Source organism: Arvicola amphibius, chromosome X (genome assembly GCF_903992535.2).
Source record: "Arvicola amphibius chromosome X, mArvAmp1.2, whole genome shotgun sequence".
Lineage (NCBI taxonomy): Eukaryota > Metazoa > Chordata > Mammalia > Rodentia > Cricetidae > Arvicola > Arvicola amphibius.
In genome coordinates, this window is record NC_052065.1 from 115,353,562 (window position 1) to 115,375,235 (window position 21,674).

The following is a 21,674-nucleotide window of genomic DNA, read 5'->3' on the forward strand; positions in this document are numbered from 1 at the left end:
GGGTACTAGGAATACTACTAACTCTCTGGAAGACAGGGTCCTTAATTAACCTCTTAGGAGATTAGTTTCCTTTGCTGTACACTGGGGCTGTAATGCGGAGCCTACTATAATCACAGCTGTTGGGGAAAGTGTTGACAAGGAAAGTTAAGGTCAGATTCTGCAGAACCTTCATGGTTGGTCTGAGGAGATTGCCCTATGGGGACTACATATGTCTTCCAACTACGGAGAAAGAGGCACAGGAATCACTTGACGGAAACTTAACCAACTGATAGCGAAAGTGGCTGAACCCAGCACCGGACACTCAGCTTTTCAAGGGAGCATTTCTTAAAAGGATGGCATGCTTGGCATACTAGCTTTCCCCCACATTCTTTCTAATGGATGAGAAATTCCAACTGACATTTTATCTTCAGGACCCTGGGCATAAATCACTTTCTCCTAAGAGGTCAGAGACATCCAAGCAAAGAGTCAACTATTCTAAGGAGTGCCTGAGAAATTCCAAGGAAGTCAGTCCCTGGTGTGTGCGAGTGAAACTGAAGGAAATGACAGGTACCAAGAGTGATAGGCAAGAGAATCCTGGGAGAGAGCAACTGTTACCTGAGCCTGGAAGGTCATGAATGTGGAACACATTTTCAAAATAGGAGCCCAGGGACGCTGCTGTAATTACCAACCAATGAGCCTCCCTCTGGTACTAGAAAAACAGATGGATACACTAATTAAAAGGGGGAAGGGACAGTGAACAATGTAATATTTAAATGTGAGGAACTCAAGAGAGACAAACTGGTTCCAAATAAGAAAATCATCTAGTTAAGCTCCATAGTTCTAACCATCTATAAAACATAGAGTAAATCATCTACTTCAGTTTTCAGCCAAAGGAGTCTCATGAGAACTGCCAAACAACCCAGGCTGTTGCCAAGACTCTAGGTAGCTCTCCAGAAACTGATGTCAAGGCCCCACACCTACACAAGTCATTGAACACAGAGAAGTCTACCTGGTGCCTACATAAAGCCTTCACTCTTCTGTGTTAGCGTCTTTGGTACAGGAAGGTATTTCGTATGCTACCAAAGGAGAAACAATAGCGCCAACTCAGCCACAAACCAATGCATCTATGGTGTTCTATCTGCAAGATGTGCTAGTGCAAAGGTGTCCCAAAGCCTGTTGGAATAACTAGCCAATATTTGATGTAGTGGTTTGAATAAAAAATGCCCTCAACAGACTCATATAATTGAATGTTTGGTCATTAGGGAGTGGTGCTTGACTGGGATTAGCAGATGTGGCCTTGTTAGAGTATGCATGGCCTTGTTGGAGGAAGTGTGTTGCTGGGGTTGGATTTTGAGGTATCAAAGGCCCAAGCAAGGCCTAATCTCTCCCTCTCTCTCTTTTCCTGCTGCCTGCAGATCCAGGTGTAGAACTCTCAGCTCCCTAGCTAGCACCATGCCTATTTGCATGCTGCCATGCTTCCCACAATGATAATAAACATTGAATCTGTAAGCCAGGCACAATTAAATGTTTTCCTTTGTAATAGTTGTTATGGTCATGGTGTCTCTCCACTTGACTAAGACATTTGCTTCCACTCCACGAGATGGAACCCAGCTGCAACACTGGTGACCAAGACCCTGAGGTACCTAGAACTAAAACAAATACTACTGTTCTAAGAAACAAACAAAAAGTGCCACCCAAACCCCCAAAACAAAGTAATAAAAGCAATAAAATGATATTCTGATTTACTCATAGGTCTGAGAAGCTTCCTCCTGCAGCAGATGGGAACAAACACAGAGATCAAGAGCTAGATATTATGCAGGAAATGAGAGATCTTGAAATAAACACTCAGTCTTAACAGGAATGTTGGAAAAAGAGTAAGCCAGAGGGGATGGAGGACACCAAAAAAAAAGAGATGCTCTTTAAATCAACATGATTGACACACAAATGAACTCAGAGACTGAGGCAGCACTCAGAGTAACTGCACATGCCTGCACCAGTTGGGTTCCTAGAGCTGAAAGGAGGCGTGGACACAAGCCCCATTCCTAAACCAAAAGCAACCTTCGATTGATAACCACTTACAAATAAAAAATTAGTTTCCTCAAAGGACGTTTCACTGGAGAAACAAGTTACATTTAAGGGTAGGTTGTATATTCAGCAGATCACCAATGGCAGATCCTTGTCTCATAATATTGTGCCAGAATTCATCTTCTTTTTTTAAATGATCTTATTTCTATTTTCTTTACATAGTTTTCTTCTCTTTTACCCTACAGATCCTTTGCATACATATCATGGCCTCCAGCTTAGTGTTTCTATGGAATACTTGAGTGTGGGAATGAGTGAGTTTATATCTTGCTCCTTCTTGTGAGCTCTTTACCTTCTCCATGTTTTGTCCAATTCCAATGTGTTAGTTTGCTTTTATCTTATTGTTTTACTTTTAATCTTATTTTGTTTTATCTTATAATCATTAATGATGATTTACTTTACCTTTTTAGCCCTTAGAAGCCTGTTTGTTTTCTTTTTAATTGAAAATAGATTCTTCTCTCATATAATACATCCCTTCCTCCACTCTCCCAGGTTCCCCCTACCTCTCATCTTCCTACAGACCCACCCCTTCATTTTCTCTTCAGAAAAGAGGAAGCCTCCAAGAGACTACAGCCAAACAGGACAAAACACGATATACCAAGACAAGGCAAAAGCTCTCATATGTGGTGTGGGAGGTCCTTCTGTCTATGTGTTACTTTTACTGGTTAATGAATAAAGAAACTGCCTTGGCCTGCTGATAGGGAAGAACATAGGTAGCTGGGGAAAACTGGACTGAATGCTGGGAGAAGGAAGGTGGAGAGAGACACCAGGGAGTCACCAGATTCAGACATGCCAAAACTTTAGCTGGTAAGCCATAGACATGTGATGATACACAGATTACTTGAAATGGGTTAAATTAATGTAAGAATTAGCCAATAAGAAGCTAGATCTAGTGGACCAAGCAGTAATTTAATTAAAACAGTTTCTGTATGATTATTTCAGGTCTAAGTTAGGTGAACTGTAGTGGAGCTGCGGGCAAGCCTGCTTATCGTCCCGCCTGGCTCCCGCATGGTTAGCTTTACACCTGAAATAACAACACACAAATTGTATTCTTTTAAACACTGCCTGGCCCATTAGTTCCAGCCTCTTATTAGCTAATTCTCACATCTCTTGCTTTAACCCATATCTAATAATTTATGTAACACCACGAGTGGTGTCTTACCGGGAAAGATTCAGCACGTCTGACCTGGTGGCTGGCTTCATGGCATCTGTCTCCCTGAGGAGAGGCACAGTGGTCTGCCCTAGAGAGGCGAGGCATGGTGATTTATTAACTTCCCTTCCCAGCATTCTGTTCTGTCTACTCCACCCACCTAAGGGCTGGCCAATCAAATGAGCCAGGCAGTTTCTGTATTAACCAATGAAATCAACTCAAACAGAAGACCATCCCACATCAGTGAACAGCCGGGAACCAACAAGCAGCTTCCTGCAACAATATGGAGGCTGGACAAGCCTACCCATTAGGAGGAAAAGAGATGACTGCTTGTTTTCTAATGAGAGACAGAAAGAGGGTGGATCTGGATGGGTGGAGTGGGGGGGGGCAAGGAGCTGGGAGGACTAGAGGGAGCGGAAAACATAATCGGGATATATAATGTGAGAAAAAACCTTCTACTTTCAGAAAAAGGAAAATTTACAGTAAATAAAGTATTATCATCAAAATAATCTTTATAGGTAATTGTCCTTTGCCCAGGGCTATAGTCTTGATTTTGAATTAAAGAAAGTCTAGAAAGCCATTGGTTGTGACAAAAAATAACAACTTTGTTTGCAAACGGAGGGAAATTCGGGTTCTAAAATCGCTGAGCTTGTTGGCTGTCACCACTTGAAGAATGACTTATTAAACAGATGATATACAAGCACTTATGAAAGTAAGTGCTGACCAGTGAAGCTAGTGTAATAGCATGACTTTAAGGAAAGATGATTTTCTTTAATTCTTTTTTCTTTGAAAGGATACTAGAATGACAGCTTCGCAGCAAAGCTTTCAGTGACCTTACTTTAAAAGACAGAGCAATGCAGATCATATAACTTCGTTACTCAGATTCTTGTGACAAACTGTGTTCAAGCAGTGACTGTATGGACCGACAACTTCATGGCTCGTCTACAATAGTTTTAAAGTACTCTGTACTTGCCCATGTCATGCTCAGTATATTAATGTATGGCTTTATTGGAATGACAGTATTAAAAGCAGGCTTATCCTAATGGTAGATAAGACAAAGATTGGGAGAAAACTTTTTTGATGCTATTACTGAGTTTCAGTAATAATTATTACCATTATTTATTATCATTTCAACACTACTGTATGTGCATAAACTATCTAGTTTGAAAATTGTAAAGTTAGGAGACATAGAGCTCAGAGAGATTGTTAATAACTTATCCAAAGCTACAGAGTTAGTAAGTGGCAACATCTGTACTTCAAGGCAAGTGTGCTTTCTACTAAATCAGTGGTTTTTAGAAAACATATTACACTTGTAGTTATTACTCACACTGTCTTGACAATTACACTGGAATATTCTTTCTCCAGAAGACACAGCAAAACTGAGCAGAGGTTGGAGGGTATGGGAAACAGAGAGGATCAGTCTACAGGACATCATGTTTATTGCCTAGGGTTTCCTTAAAGATCCGAGTGAAGCAAGGAAAACAAGAACATGGACTAATGGCACACTAAAACTATTCTGAGCAAGAAGACAGGGAATATTTCAACTTTTTGGTTTATTATTATATCTCTATTTTTATGAGGCAGAATGGCTGAACTAATGGCCCTGAAACTATGAAAATGAAAAATAAAACAGATCATCCAAGAATGAAATGAAGATAATATTATGGTACCATAGCTTGTGTTACAAAGACACAGGTCATTCAGTTTGCCAAGTTAATAACAGCCAATATTATAAAACAGTTTCTAAAAACAGGTACAACTTTGATTATGTTAATAAAACCAATAAATGTTTTTAATGCTGGCCAGAGCCTAGCCATGCTTCCTCTGGTACTTTGGACTTGTTCACTCTTTCTCTAATGCTTCCCTCCCTGCCACGTGGCTGACCTCCATGCTGGCTTCACTCAAATGGCATGGCCTTTTCTCTTTTTCTACTCCATTTGTTTTTTTTTTTTGGGCAGTTGTTGAGATTTACAATTTGTTTGATCTGGTTTTCTCTTCTTAAACGCTAACAACACTGTCCTCGATCCTCAAAAAAATAAGACAAATATAAATAAATATATAAACAAACAAACAAATAAATAAACAAACATCAGTACACTCCAGAACCTGAGAAGCAGAACCACTGTTTTCTGCTACTGGCCACTGGATTCTGCTGTGGCAGATAGCAAAAAGAGCAAGAGGAACACAACTAGGGGAAAATAACTGGTGAGAAGTGTTTGAAATCTATTTCCTATGAGGTCTATTTAAAGTAAACAGAATCTTTAGCTTCCGTGGGAAAGATGTGAGTTTGTGGGAATTGTATGTGTTTCAAGGACCAGTACGTCAAAATCAAGAACAGATTAGACTTGCTGTCATGTGTTTTATATTACAACCTAGGAAATAGTTTATGGTTAAGTACATGTCTGAGTTAAGGTTTAGTTTTCTGTAATACAATACCATGAGAGCAACCTGCAGAGGAAAAGGTATGCCTACCTTATACTTGCTGACACTTCCATGTAACAGTCCATCTCTAGGGAAGTCAGGCCATGAAAGTAGTGGTAGAAACTGAAGCAGAAGCCATGGAGGAGCTTAGTTGCTTACTGGCTTGTTCCTCATGGCTTGCTCATTCTGTTTTCTTATAGCATCCAGAACTATCAGCCCAGAGGTAAGCTGGGTTCTCCCATATCAATCATAAATCAAGAAAATGTCCCATATGCTTACTCATAGGTCACTTTTGTGGGGTAGTTTCCTCAAAAGAGGTTCCCTCTTTCTAAATGGTTCTAGATTGGGTCAAGTTGACATAAAACTATCCAGCACTGTGTAAGAAAGAAACATCTAATAATTATAGAAATACAGTCATGGAATAAGGATAATAAGTTGCATTTAGTGAGTGTTTACTAAATGATGAAAACTATGGTCTACTGTCAATATAGCAGCAAATGGAATCCCCATAAGGATTGCATGAGGGCCAAGGAGACAGGAGTAGTTCTACTGCAAACAGTGGTCTTAAAGTTACATGGAATATTTAGACAAATAATTGAACAAAATGTACCACAAGGAATTTTATGGTGAGGTAATGGTAGAATCGAGTTAGATGAGTCATGACAACTGTTAACATAAGACAAAAAAAAATCATCCTTGCTTCTTTTTAATTTAAGGAAGATTAAACAGAGATCAATGCAGATGCTCCAAACACAGAATTTTTAACTCTTTATCTCTGTGCATATATGTGCACATGCAAACATGTGGAAACATTTCTGAAAATCATACACATGCCAAGGATTCAAAAAGATAGATAAGAATACCATCTGGATATGAGAAAGCAAAAAATAATTTTGAACCCTAATGATAATGTATTAATGAAGAAGTACAAAAATGTAAACTTCCAAATCAATTCATCTTAATGGTTGAATCACAGGATGATGATTCTGTTGAGGCACATAGAAATAATAATTTACAAAGCCTTATTTTCAACTTGGTTCCCATTGCTATGTTACAATATTTAAGTAGATTACCATATCTAAACCATACAAGGACTTTAGACTATCAATAGGAAGATAGTATTTCCATGTACAGTTCAGGTCAACAAGAGAAGTCACTAATCAAAGTTCACACAGTTCAAACATTCCAGCATTCTCTTAGCTGCTAAGCTGCGTTTCCAACTCCCTAAAACAAATAATTCCAATGGAAAGCCTAACCATATTAGCACACACAGTGATGCATCTGGAGGTTCCTACCTTCTTCTGTAGGTATGACTGTGAGAAGAATATTCTTGAAGAAATATTGCAGAACAAAGGCATTGAAATATATAGTTTTTTCCATTGTTTTCCTAATCAAGATTGACAATTGTTAAGAGATGAGAAATATAGGAGACCAAACAGTTGATGTATTATCACCCAAATATTGCTCACCATGAGCAGAACCCTGCAATAGTGATTTATGATGATTCGTATGAAGAAGGAAGAAGATCTAGATTTCTCCATGGGTGAGCTCTCAGATTAAGTGTACCTTTAATAAAGACTGTAAAGCAATGGATGAATTTTCTGACCAGTCTAAGATCTGCTGGAAGGACCGTTATGTTCTTAAGGAACTTCCTTAATGGAACAACCCACCTCCTTCCTTTAGAATAAATTATTAAAGTTTAGAAAAATTCTTTGGTTCTACTGGATCCTGGTTAAGAATGTAAAGAAACTATGAGGGCTAGATAGGAAGTAGAGTCATTGGGACAATGCAAGCTGGATTTTTCCATGTTTTGTTACTCAAGTATACAGTGTCTTCAGTACCAGGGGCTTACTGCCATGTTCTAGAGGGTGACCAAGAGCAACAGAAATAGGCTGTACTGTTTTGAAGGGGAGGTCTGTGAAACCACATGGGCTTACAACTAACTAATGTATTCCTGATACTGGAGGCTTATTTGTAGCATGTGGGATCGAGTAGGGATACTGCTCCCGCTATAGGTTAATTGAAAGAGAAAAGAAATCACCAAGCGTACCTAGCTGTGAACCCTATGAATTACAAAAAAATGACTGTCCTGACAAGAAATGCCTACTTGTGCAAGAGTTGCCTGAATATTATAGGAGTAACCAAATACTTATGATTGGATTTTAAGACCCTTTTCACTAGATGGCATCATACCGGACACCATCTCTGCCAAGTACTTCTGGCTAAAAAGGCTATGGACTTGAGGGGAGGACCTACTAACTGTGCTACTAAATGGACATAGTAATAAAATGACTGATTAAACTTGGGTCCATAGATTAGCCCATCTCTCACACCTTCATAGAGAAACTTATTGCAGTAGATGGCAATCAACACAGAAGCCTAATGGCTCGATATGCAGAGAATACATCATACTCTCCCCACAAGGCACAGGGTGCATTGAGGAAGGGGTGAGGGCAGAAAAACCGTAAGAACAAAAGGCAGTGGATCGCTACAGTGTTTCTTGGACACAACAGGGCAGCTGCACATAAGAATTCATGGTGATTGTGACAGTAAGTACAAGAAGATGGGCAGGTAGGGAAAAAAGGGGGGGGGTCTGGGAGGAGTCAGAGAAGGAACTGAATATAATCAAAACATATTGTGTGAAACTCTCAAAAAAATTAAAAATATTTTTAGAAGAAAGTAAACAGAATGGAATAAAAGAATCGAAAGAAAAAGACAATAGTTGATAATGAAGGACTAAATACTTGCAGGAAAAATTTGGAAGGTCACTTCAAATATTAAGTTTTGGGTCCGAACCTGACATTTCTCCATAGCCTGGGATGAATTACATATCCACTGTGTCAAACAGATCACAAGTTCACACTTTGGAAAAGCTATTCCCAGAGCAAGCAGAAACTGCTTCTGTGACAATCTGAACACTGGATGAAAGGTCAGTGCATTCCCCCAGCTCCTGCATTCCTCTTAAGCTTCCTGTGAAAGCAGTGGTCTTGTCAGAAACCATTGCTTGTACTCCCCATTTTTCTAACCCTTGGACACTTGAAGAATGCTTACAAAACCATGAACTTGGGGTGCATCTGTTGCCCTGCCTGGTTTCATTTTTCTGTGTTATTGCTTCACATACAAGAGTCCTCATAAACTTAGCCTCATTCTCCCTTTTATTTGGACCTTACTTTTGCTTTCTTTTATGCTTGATCTGAGCCTCTCCTTGCTTTAGGTATAGAGGTTAGTATAACAGCAGCTGCAAACCAGTTCTATGTGTTTAACGGAAACCGTGATTGGCAAGATTTTCTAAATATCCTTGCATTCATATCCAACTTGATATGGACTAGAAATCTCTATTTCCTTTCAACATGACTTGCCACGTTCAGAACTACTTACCATGAGAGAAAGACCAAACAATTAAGCTAGTCTTTAAGCACAAGGCAATCTCATATTCCATGATGGGAATTGTGGAAGTGAATCTAGTATCTAATCAAGAAGCATGCAAAAGATGGTTGCATTTTGTTGTACTATCTCAAGCCTCAAACAAAGCAGGATAGCTGTGTCTGTGCACAGCACCTACTGACAGCCAGAATGAGGCTGTCTTCATCATAGGAGATCAATCATGTGCATGTCAGCAATGAGGAAACATCTGGAGTCCAGAAAGCTAGCATATACCCTGAGGAAGCAAATCAACATCCCAAAGAGATACTAAACGTACTATTGGGAATAAGCAACTTAGGATCAAACAAGGTGCACATCAACAGACGAATGGGAAAAGAAAATGTATATATACACAATGGAGTTTTGTTCAGCCATAAAGAAGTCCTATCATTTACAGGAAAAGGATCCAACTGGAAATGATTAAAATTAAGTTAAATAAGCTAGATTAAGAAACATAAATATTATATACTTTCTCTCATTTTTAGATTCTAGATTTTATAGAGGTATACATAAATCTATACACACACACACACAGCATGAAAGCAGAAGAGGCTATGGGAATGAAGGAAAACATTGGGAGAGAGGAGGAGAGGGGGAAAAAGAAGAGGTCGTAGGGTGTAAATATGGTTAAATTGCATGGTACACTTACAAGAAATTGTCTATGAAACCCAGTATTATGAACAGTGAATATATGCTCATGAAAAAACACATTAAAAATAGCAAAGAAGGCTGGGCAGTGGTGGTACCTGCCTTTAATCCCAGCACTCGGGAGGTAGAGACAAGTGGATCTCTGTGAGTTTGAGGCCAGGCTGATCTAAAAGAGCTAGTTCCAGGCCAGGCTCCAAAGATACTGAAAAACCCTGTCTCGAAAAACAAAAAAAGCAAAGAAATAATAAAAAAAATTAATGTTTTAAAATTAAATCATGGGACAAAGATGATTTTAGAAAAAAAAAGAAAAATTCAAATACTACAAAGTTAAAGTTGATATTTTAAATTCAATTAAGTATAATGGAAAACAAGATCAAGAAAATAACAGATAAAGAAAAGCAATGGACAAATAGCTATGTCTTTTATCTGTAACAACACACACACACACACATACAGAGAGAGAGAGAGAGAGAGAGAGAGAGAGAGAGAGAGAGAGACAGAGAGAGAGAGAGAGAGACAGAGAAAGAGACAGAGAGACTGAGAGTATTAAAAGTGTACAATGGGCTATAAGCAATGAAAATGGGAAAGGAGGGCTACCTACATTTATTTCTTACTCTTAGATATTAATTGGAAGGTGAAGAAGGAGCCTGAACCATGCATGGAATCAATCCAAGTTGTTTAATGATAGCAGCAAGAACTACCAACCCTGAATTTTTAAGTTAAGGTGCAAGGATGACTTGAGACACATAGTTTGCATGGGGAGACAGATGATCAAGGCATAAAGAATAGGTAACTCATCACTTAAACAGGATCTGCAAACGAAGCCCATGGATGTTACATGAGGCTTTTGCACTCTACTCAAAGACAGGAGACAAGTTTCTGTTGTTGGTTACTTTTTCCCATATACTCACGATGGAAATTAGCAACAAATAAAAGCTTTGATTTCCCATAATCCTCTTTGTGAAGGCAATGGCCTCTCAAACAAAAATAACTGAATGATAAGAAGCTGGGATCAATTATTCAGCTTAAAACCCTTTCAATACCAATAGCTCCAACTTAACTTTCAGACTACTTCCCGGGTTCAAGTTGGTAATTATCCATGTAGATAAAAGGAGCCTCAGCGAAGTCTAAGTTTTGCAGAGAGTTGATCCTATCTCCCCGGGCTGAGTTTGGAGTGTTATTTCTCAGGTGACTCAAGAAACAGTTCGCAGAAAACCTGTTTTCACACACAAAGTAGCTTGATGTATGGGCCCTGTGCCCCCAAAATAGGGCTTTTTAAAGAGCTGTTTTGCCGAGCAAGCTCTTTGCACACAGTAATTAGGCTCAACCAGTAGCAAACAGCCCCTCAGCTTATACGTGCTATAAAAATAAAGATGTGCAACACTGCATACCAGACTTGCAGCATTATAGAGGATAGAATTGGGGGTCTTTGGACAGATGTGTTTATTCAACATGCCTGTGGACAATTCAGATTGTAGCTCAGGCTGCTGCTACCACTGAAGAAGGCCTGGAGACAATAACAAAGATTAGTAGCAAATGTGGAGGGATGTGGTTTGAGGAAAATGCTCATTAGGCTCTTGTTTCTCCCAAAGTTATGCAAATTCAGAAAAGCAACAACTAAGGGCATAGGAGGTCTGTGCTTCAAAGGCAGAACTACTACATATTCAGTAGATCTTGGTTTTCAAAGGGAATTGGGCAAGCAAGCAAGAGGCTATAACTCCAAGTCACTTCTTTCTTAGATAATAAAAAGTGACACATTAAACACTTACTCATGCATCAGAAACTATGTCATGACATTGTCTCATTTATTTCATTACAATCATTTGTAAGCGCTCTTATCTCTGCACAGAGAGGTTAGATATATATCTAATGCAACACGGGCTATACAGAATCTGAATGATTTCTTCAGTTTTCTGGCCTTGGGTTTACAATTTACTAAATGAGGTTTCTGCTTCCTTCATTTCTTCACTTACTGGAGACACCTTTAGGCGGGATAACCTTCCCACTCTCTAGTACTAAAATAGCAATAATTCCACAGAGTGTGGGGCAAGCTTTGTTTTCTTTAGACAAGTGTGGATAAAATTTCAGTAGATAGATTTCTCACTAGATTCTTAATAGGCTGTGTGAGGTTTCCCTCTTGAGAATGTGAGGTTCCTGATTCTCTGGGGTACTGACTTTCCTGTCCAATGCTTCTGAGAATGGAACAGCCTCTATAAAGCACATTGGCGAAATTGGCAGGACAAAAGGTCCCACCCTTACAAATCCCTAAGACTAGAGACTCACCCTCACTTTCTAGTTCCCAGAGGATAAGTAACAAACACCCTACTGCTTAATAGTCCATTCCTGGTCACAAGTTGGTCTGCCTACCACCACTTGAGGGTCTGGGCAGGAAAAAGGAACCTCTGGACCTCATTTTTTATTTATTGACACATTCTTTGTATAGTAAGGCGTGGCAACTCTCAGGTACCAGTCATAATTATTTAAAAACTAAAAGTCTCTCAACAACATTAAGACAAAATGCCTACGGGAAGAAGACACATTTCCCCCGATTTTTATTTCAAAAAATGAAGACAATGATAAACTTCTTAGTGCAACAGCAGAATATTAAATAGAAACATCTTAGAGAACCTTGCCTGAGAGCTGTACGAATTCTAAACTATGAAAACAACACACTAAGTAGAAGACTGTAAAAAAAAAGCAATAAGTTTGCTTTATCAAAGAATCAAAGAGTTTTCCTCTAGGGAAGAAGGGAGCATGATGGGAAATCTGCAAACAATGGACTTCTAAGAGATTTCATGTGTTTACTCAGAAACCAAAATAAAAACAAGCCAAGTCCCACAATATTGACAAGGGAAAAAGAGTCATAGTATTGACATAGGACAAGCACTCCCCTACATTAATAGCACATGGGTTCTGGAATATTTCCAAAAAGCAAAGACGTTTATACTTAGTTTCTGTGCAGCACGAAAAAAAGTGGGGTCAGAACAATTTTTTGTCAGCCCCACTTTTCCCTAAATATCTGCCATGATCCACCTATAATGCCAAAACTTTTCCCTGCTGTTCCTCACCCAGGGCTCAGCAAGCCAGGACATTTGTAGTAGAAGTAGGAGCAGGGACAGCTAAACTGGGGATGGAGGAGGGGACGCTCCATGTATTGTGCAATTTCTCTATCTGCATTTCCATCAACCTATCTCGATGTCAGCATGCTAGGGTCTGTTTTCCCTTGTTTTCTTAGCAGTTTCCTAGTTGTTTCATTAACTTCTCTTTGCTGGTTTTTCTCCTGTTGTGACCATCACCCACCTTCATTCGCAAGCAGAAACTGAGGCATTGTACAGTGCATTCCCAAGGCTGTACAGTGACCACCTCTCTAGTCCTCCAACACTTTCATCACTTGCTAAGGAAAGCCTGCACTCATTCAGCGGTTGTTTCTCCCTTCCTGTTCCCAACTACCGGCAACGACCAATCTTCTTTTAGCCTAGGGATTTACTGATTCTGGCTATTCCATATAAATGGAATCATATAGAATGTGCAATTGTGTGTCTGGCTGCTATATTACTTAGAATTATGTATGATAAGTTTTGTGTGCCATATAGCATGTGTCAACATTTCATTTCTTTTTATGGCTAAATAATATGCCATTGTATGGACATATAACTTTATCATCTGTTCACCCAGACATTAGGGCTTTTTCCAATGTCCTGGCTATTGGCAATAGAGCCACTGTAAACACACATTCATATTTACTTGATTGAGAACCTGTTTTCATCTTTTGGTTAGATATACAGGAGTGGAATTATTAAGTCATGTGGCAATTCTAAGTTCCTTTTTTAAGGAAACATCAAATTGTTTTGCAAATGACTGAAACAATTTATATTAGAGATTTAGCAGTGTTTTAATTTCTTCATATCTTTCAAAACAGCTGAGTATCATGTTTTAGAGTCTAGCCATTGTAGTGAGTATAAAGTAGTATCTCAATGTGATTTTTCATTTGTATTTTGCTAATGATCAATGACACTGAGCAAGTCTTTATGTGCCTACTAGCAATTTGAATGTATTATTCCCCGTCCCCCAAAATGTCTGCACAAGTCCTTAGCCTTGTTTTGCCACAGCAGCACTGAAAACTCATTCAGGGAAATCTATTTCCTTCTGGTCAAGAGCATGTAATCTCTAGCCTGAGTAAAAACCTAGCACTCCAGTTAGGTTGGTCAATTTCCCAGATAAGAGATCACACAGCTCAGGAAGGCAGGAACACTCTTTGGGAAGGGGGATCCACCTTAAGGCATACTAAAGGGAGAGGATAATGATCCCTGTAACGAGATAATGCACTTTTCTTTCCAGATGTCTTGCCCTTGGTACAGCTGCTTACACAACTGCAGACTTTCGTCTTTGAGCTCTAAGAGTTTTTTGAGTGTTCTCGGATTCCGGACCCTTGGCATATATATGTAAATCTCCATGTCTTCTCTTTTATACTTACACACCATCCCGTTGTCATCTTCCTTCCTTTTTACTTGTTCTCTCTTCCATTTGTTTTCTTGACTTCTATTCCCATTTTAGTCATTCTCTTCAGTTTCTTCATCCATCTATCTCGGTTCCTTCATTCCCCACTTCTGTCTTAACTCTATGTCTGTTCCACCCTCTCTGGGTTAGCTCTTTGTTATGGGAAATCTCTCTGTGTCTCTCTGTCTCTGTCTCTCTTGGTAAATGTCTCTTTTGGTCTGTTTTGCTATCTGCTTTCTTCTATGTTTCTCTAGGTGTGTGTCTTACTCTGTCACTCAATTTGAGCCTGTATCTGTTATATTCTTTATGGTTCTCCTTCCCTCCCTCCCTCTTTTCTCGACTTGTCCTACATAACTATCTCTGACATTCTGTGTCCAGGATCTTTCCTCACTACTTGCTGTTCTCTCTTGGTAGTTTCTGCTTCTATGTTTGTCTATGTCCTGGCTCTGCGTGTCCCTCCTGACACCCAACTCCTCGCTTCTTTTCGTTACTCAGTCTGTGTTCCTGTGTCCTCCGCTTCTCATTTGAAGTTCTGTCTATCGTTGTGGGTGTAAATCACTGTTCCTCTGCCCTCCTTTTCCATATTCTCTTCTATCCATTTCTTCTTCATTTTCCTCCCTTGGCTTCTACCTCTTAGATCTCTCTCTAGATTTTGAGCTATTGCAGTCTGTCTCTCTTTCCTTTTGTGCTCATTTATCTCAATTTCAGACCCTGCCATTCTGGGCTACTCCTGATTGTCTGTGTCTTGCCCTACTCCATATTAGTCAAGATTCTCTAAAGATAAAACAAAACCTGAGAGAATAAATATATATAAAATATAGGATGCAGTCTGGGCAATCCAAAAATGGTTGTCCCATCCTGGGAAGGCTGAAAATCTGGTAGCTATTCAGTCCATGAGGTTCGATGGCTCAGAAGGCCCAGTATGGCACTAGCATCCTGGAGGATTCCTGGATAGCTGCTGATCTTCAGTCTGCACTGGAATCATGAAGAATCTGGTTCTGATACTAGCAAAATAGACAGTGAGAACAAGCTGGCAAAAAGCAAAGTGTCCTTCTGTGTCTTTTTATCTAGGCTGCCAACAGAAGGTGCTGTCTAGACTTAGGCTGGGTATTCTTGCTTCAAATAATCTGATCAAGGAAAGTCACAGGTGTGTGCAGCATCTTGGGTTTCAGTTGATTCAAGATACAGTCAAACTGACAACCAAGATTGGCAACCAGCATCCAACCTCTCATTGCTCTGTGTCCGCATCCGTCTTTCTTTTTCTGTCTCTGTGGCATTCCACTAGTCTGTCTTCCTGCCAGGCCCCCTGTCTTTGCCTCTGTATCTCTCTTGATATACCTCTATCTCTCTCGATTCCTGTTGGTCGAATCTCTATCTGTTTTCCTCTTACTTTCCCTCCATCTGCCTGTTTATCTCTTATTCTGGGTCTATCTTTACCTATCTATTTCTGACCCTGTCCATACGGTCCATTCCTTCTTCTATATCAGCGTGTCTGCCTCTCCGTGGTACTCTACTTTGAAAGTGCTATAGAGATTGATCTGAATGACAGTAGCATTTTTAACAGCGGAAGTATGAATTACTTCTTAACCGGTGACAGCTAAACACGTGCATCTTAGAGAATGGAATGACAGACCTTGGCTTGCAAAAAAATGGAGTGTATTGATTTCTGAAATATAAATCTAATATGTCAACTGGATACTTTAAAACATGGAAATATACAAACTTCAATGTTTCAAATGTGGTTATGCAGCTGTCCTTTAGTGGAATAATGTATGTATCAAAATATATATTGTAAACATTTCACTGAATTTGCATCTTAACTAAGCTTCCAGAAGACAACTACGATTGAGAAACTCTTCTGAGGGAAATAGGGAATAAAGAATGGACTACAGATAATACAGACACTGAATGGATTGTCCCAAGAATTTACACCGCCAGTGAAGCACCAGGCAATCAAGATATTTTTCTGATTATTATCACAATAATCACTGGCTTTTTACCTGACAGTCCAGTATTCTTAAGCCTCAAGTCCTCGATAACAAAGAAATAATTACTTGCATCACGGAACAGAGTCATTTAATATCTTTGTGTCTCAGTTGCTTTGTCCACAACATGACAATACATGAGCCCACACGGTTGTTATGAGAATTAAAGGAGACATCTGAACAAAGCGTTCAGAACACTACACTGCCTGGCCCAGCAGAAGCCCCCTGATTCAAATGTTAGCTCATTATAATCATGTGCTACATTATACTGTTCATATTAATGAAAAATGGCACACGACAGTGGTGACATGAGAGTATATTACCTAATGACACTGTACCCATGTTAGACGAAATAGCCAAATGACACATCTCAAAGCATATTTCCATACAGTCTTTCTATGGTGGCACATGCCTCTAATAGCAGCGCTCAGGAGGCTGAGTCAAGAAGATATTTAGTTCAAAGTCAGTCTGGACTACATAGCAACAAAATATTTCTAACTATAACAAAACAAACAACAATAACAACACACACATACACACACACACACACACACACACACACACACACACACATATATATATATATATCGATTTTTACAAGACATGTGACTATTCTCCTTCTGTAACTGACATCCTTATAATTATCTAAGCAGTACTGGAGTGGTAATCAAGAGGGTTATGAGACTCTGGGAAAGTCCGTCCATAAAGTTTTCTTGTCTAAAGAATGAAGGCATACCACTAAGATCTTTATGGTTCTATGGTTTTAGAATGTCGTTTGACTCTGGCTGTCGAGCTATCTGAGATGATGTTTTAGATGAATTCCATGGCACATTTCTCTATTCTCAGTAGTATGTCTGCACTGAAGTTACAAAGACAAGAAAAAAGTGAGAGTGGAGCTTTGATTTTCAACTACTTGTAAGCAGTCCTGATATGTATAAATCTATGTGATTTTGTTGACATATTCACATCTTATGCAGTGAAAAACAATGTGAATTTGCAAACAACATCCATTCTAATTCTTTTTCTTCAATGCTTCCCACATTGAATAGTTGGGGCAGGTTATACATTTACACACACACACACACACACACACACACACACACACACACACACACACACTGAAATAAAACATGGACTTAAAACTGTGATGAGCTAACATGCCTTATTTTTTTTTTTTTAAAAAAAAAAAGAGATGTTGGGCCAGAAAGATAGCTCAGTGGGTAATGACACTGGCTACCAAGTCCTGGAATTCTAAACGGAAGTTCATAAGTTGTGTTTCGAGTTTTCTCTCATAAAGCTGGACCCATGAGCAAGAGGAACTGAGATCAGTTCATAGGATTCACATGATAGAAGGAGAGAACTAACTCTTTCAATAGTTCTCTGACCTCTACAAACACGCCATTGCACAGACACACTCATGTGCATACACACAATTAATGAATGAATGAAACAGATGTGTTGTACTTCGCTTTAAATTGAATACCTGTATGAGAAGTACCTGGAAATTCTGTTTGTAGATATGTACCTTGCTTCTAAGTACTGTCTGTGCATCATGCACCTTACTTTGGATGCTCTGTGGGGTGAAATCATCTACCTATGTGAGGAAATCTATAGTATCATTTGTTGAACCTTCAAAGCTTTGTTTTGTTGTCAAAGTTGTTTCTCCTGTGCAGTTTACAAAGGACATCAGAAAATATGTTTCTGATAATCTTGTGTGTGTACATGGACTATTGACAAACTGATTACTATTTTCTGTAGACTGAATGGATATCATGCCAAAACTCTGTTCTGTAGAAGGCAACATGTCCTTGTGCACACAGATAAGCACTTAAGAAGTCAGGAAAGTTAATCATACAAGGCATGCTTTAAAGGAAAGAGGTCTTTAACATGTCCTTCTCCTGGAAAGGTGGGAATGGATGTCATTTAACAACCTGGCAATTCTTTGCTACCTTTTGGGCCAAGTTCCACCCATATCCCCCAATTATGTTTGTTTATCCTAGAACTCACACCCCCTAAAACCTTGAGCATTACTTCTGGATAACAAAACTCATCATTGTGACAGATATCATCTGTACTTTATAACAGTCTAAGTGACTTCTATGTTTTCTTAAGGCCAGGTAAATCCTGACTCCCTCAATCATTCTCCCTAGACCCTTATCCTAAGCACTATTTCTGTGTCCACAAGAATCCATCTTCTGGACAGAGTCATGTGTACTTTGCAAAGAGCTTCAAGGTAAACACGTCTTAAGCTTTGTTGTATTCACAGGGCTGAGTTACTTGCTATCAAAAAACTTTTTTTCCTCAATTGTGCTGTGTTTAAATATGGCTACAGTAAATAAACTAGTGTTAGATTCTCAAAGACTTGACCCAGCACTGGTACCTAAATTGGGCTAAACCGAGTTTCAGTCTTGTCTCTTGGTATATTGTTTCCCTGCCTGCTGTATATCCTGAAGGGACCATCCATACTGTTCAAAAATATATCCACTGTATGGCTGGGGAGATATCTGTGCTTGCCATACAAACACAAGGACTTGAGTTTTACCATCTGAACCCACATATAAAATTATGGGCTTGAGGGAATATGATTATAGCTCCAGTGCTTGGAGGTGTAGACAAGAGGATTCCTGAGGCTCTCTGACTTATTTGTTGAATTTAAGGTCAGTGAGTAATGCTGTCTCGAAAGAGAAAACAAAAGTTAGATCGCACATAAGTAACGACACTTAAAATCATCTTCTGGTCCCCATTTGGAGGTACACACATCCCCATGTGCACCTGCACACAAAGGAACATATACACATTTGCACACACAGAAATTATATTAATTAACATAGTCTTTCAGCATGCTCTTCTCATTTTCTGAATGGGTCATTTGGATGTGAGGCTGATTACGAGAAAAGAAGCAACATGGAAGAGCAGTTTGCTCTTGGCTCATAGCATAAAAATTCAGGCCCATGAGTTAGTTAGGCTAATGACAATGACTGTCTTTAAAAAAGGAGAAGTCTGTGGAAACACAAAAGGTATTTACTCAGGCAAACGCTGTTACTTCCACATGTCTTAGCATAATGCACGTTTCTCTGTGGTTAATGAAGTTTCATCTTTGGAAGCACAAAGCTAAATACTAAATATTAGAATATATTCTGTGACAAAACATCAATTTACACACATCCTGTGAGAATTCTCAGATCTTAATTACTCACTCTTTGCTTTCTTCACTTCGATATTCTTTGGAATAAGGACATCAAATTATCTGTGGGGATTTAGAAATATCCATCTCTGCCTAATACCTGTTATGTCCTTGCTCTCCTAATCTTGCTAGCATCAGGGTATCTGTGTCCATGCTTGCTTCCTTGCAAATTTATTTTCACATACTGGGACCATTCAGAATCCATTTTGTCCAAGTAGTACAGGTAAAACAAGACTATATAACCAAAGATTAGGGGCAAATCCCCACAAAATGTACACAGTGCACTTCTAAGAAATATCCTTAGCTATGTTCTGTACTTTTGTACTAGCTACAGTAAGGCCTGACAGGCAGCAGCAGCAGAGGCAGAGAAAACTATCTTTTGTGGATGAGGTGTGTGTGTGTGTGTGTGTGTGTGTGTGTGTGTGTTGAAGTTAAATGATTGTCAATGGAGATGCAGTCCTGGCCAGTTCCCATTGCTTCAGTTATCTAATATTGCCTTGCAGAATAGGAACTCAGTTTTACTTAAGTATCCCAATCCTTGAGAGGTGATATTTGTTTTCATTTAGTTTCATTTTAAAGAAAGTTTTAATTTGAGGTAACCACAGACTAACCTGCAAGTATAATAAAGAATATGTGGAGACACTATATATTCTTTACCCATTCCCTCCAATGGTAGCTTCGTATAATATCATAATATCACAAAACAAGAGCTTTTTTTTTCTTTTTTCTTTTTCTGTTTTTTTCGAGACAGGGTTTCTCTGCAGCTTTTTTAGAGCCTGTCCTGGAACTAGCTCTTGTAGACCAGGCTGGCCTCGAACTCACAGAGATCCGCCTGCCTCTGCCTCCCGAGTGCTGGGATTAAAGGCGTGCGCCACCACCGCCCAAGAGCTTTTTGATCATGGAAGGATAATTCCATCACCAGAAAGATCCTTTGTGCCCTTTACAATAATCCTACTTCTAACCATGCAGCTCCTAATCTCTGGCAACCATCACTGTGTGTTTTATTTCTATATTCATGTCATGTGAAAAATGCTATATGAAAAAATAATATAACATGTAACTGCTTTTTTTATATTCTGTAATTTTGTGGAGATTCTTCCATGCTGCTGATGTATCAGAACTTTGATCCTCATTATTGATAGTTAGGATATCAAGATTTGACTATAACACAACTTTACCATGCACCCAACAAATAACTAAGTTGTGTAAATAATAAGTAAAAGTGGCAGTAGGTTCCCCTATGTTCCTTGGCCAAACCACACATAGGTAGTAAAGCTACAGTTCCGTCAGACATTAATTCCCTCCTATTTAGCAGGTCTTATGTCCAAATAGACAGGAGTTCCTTAACTCCAGGATATAGGAGCCATTATTAAATCTTTTGGAATACCATGCCTTTCAGCACTATGATACCATGATTCATTAGATCATCATCCTGCCCATTGGGAGAAGAAGCATGGTTCTTATAATACGGCTCTTGGAGACTGTGCTATATTAATTCCAATTTCAATGTATGAAAAAGTTTGCCTGTGTGGGCTTCTCAGTAACATGTGCGTGCTTTATTCTTTATGTAAATAATACAGAATTAAAAATCTGGAAATATTTTATTTTTATGCTTCAAAACTCATGCATGTTATTGTATATATTTAGATTAAATTTCACTAGAAACTTTAAAAATAGTAAGAGCACACCAACAACTCCATTGACCTAGGAAAAGAAGCCTTCCTGTTTGTTTTAACCTCAAAGATAATCATACATGATAGCACAACCAGGTCTTTGATTTCTTCTCTTAATCAGTTAGTTTTCTTTTTCCTTTTATGCACTGAAGCTCAACACCAAAATAATACACTAAAATAACTACCTCTAATTCATCTCCCCCTTGAGGCATTCAAATTTCAGCTCTCTGATGGAAAGATAGAAGAATTTGTGACAAGAATGGACGGAAGCACTCAGGAAGTCTAATAAATAAACTTATTTAGCAGACTTAAGAGATTTAGACTAAGAGCACAGGCTTTTACTTTCTTGTATTTTTTTCCTATCTAACGAGCCATGATCTAGCAAAGTGCACAAATTCAGTACCATCTAGCACTATTAGACTATCACATTGTTACTGACTTGGAGTACTACAGTCAGAATATGCAGAGGTTAAAGGTTTGGGTGGTGTGAGATTTTAAAAGTATGTGTGCAGGGTACTTTCAGAATTGGGAAAACGCAAGTAATGAGACTTAATGGATTTTTACTAATGTTTGACAATTTAGAACACATTAAATTTTAAATGCAGTTTTCTCAGTTATTTGGGACTTTCTCG

At 38.9% G+C, this 21,674-nt stretch overlaps 1 protein-coding gene across 8 annotated transcripts in view; it reads right to left on the reverse strand.

Moving 5' to 3' along the window:
- Positions 1-21,674, reverse strand: part of Enox2 (ecto-NOX disulfide-thiol exchanger 2) — a 281,277-nt gene that overhangs the window by 113,890 nt on the left and 145,713 nt on the right. The window contains exon 1 of one of the 8 annotated variants that reach the window (XM_038316244.2): positions 595-686. The exons of the other annotated variants lie outside the window; for them this stretch is intronic. The gene's annotated coding sequence lies outside the window, so the exon portion shown is untranslated. Of the gene's footprint in view, positions 1-594; positions 687-21,674 lie in introns of those variants that run through there. 8 annotated transcript variants of the gene reach the window in all.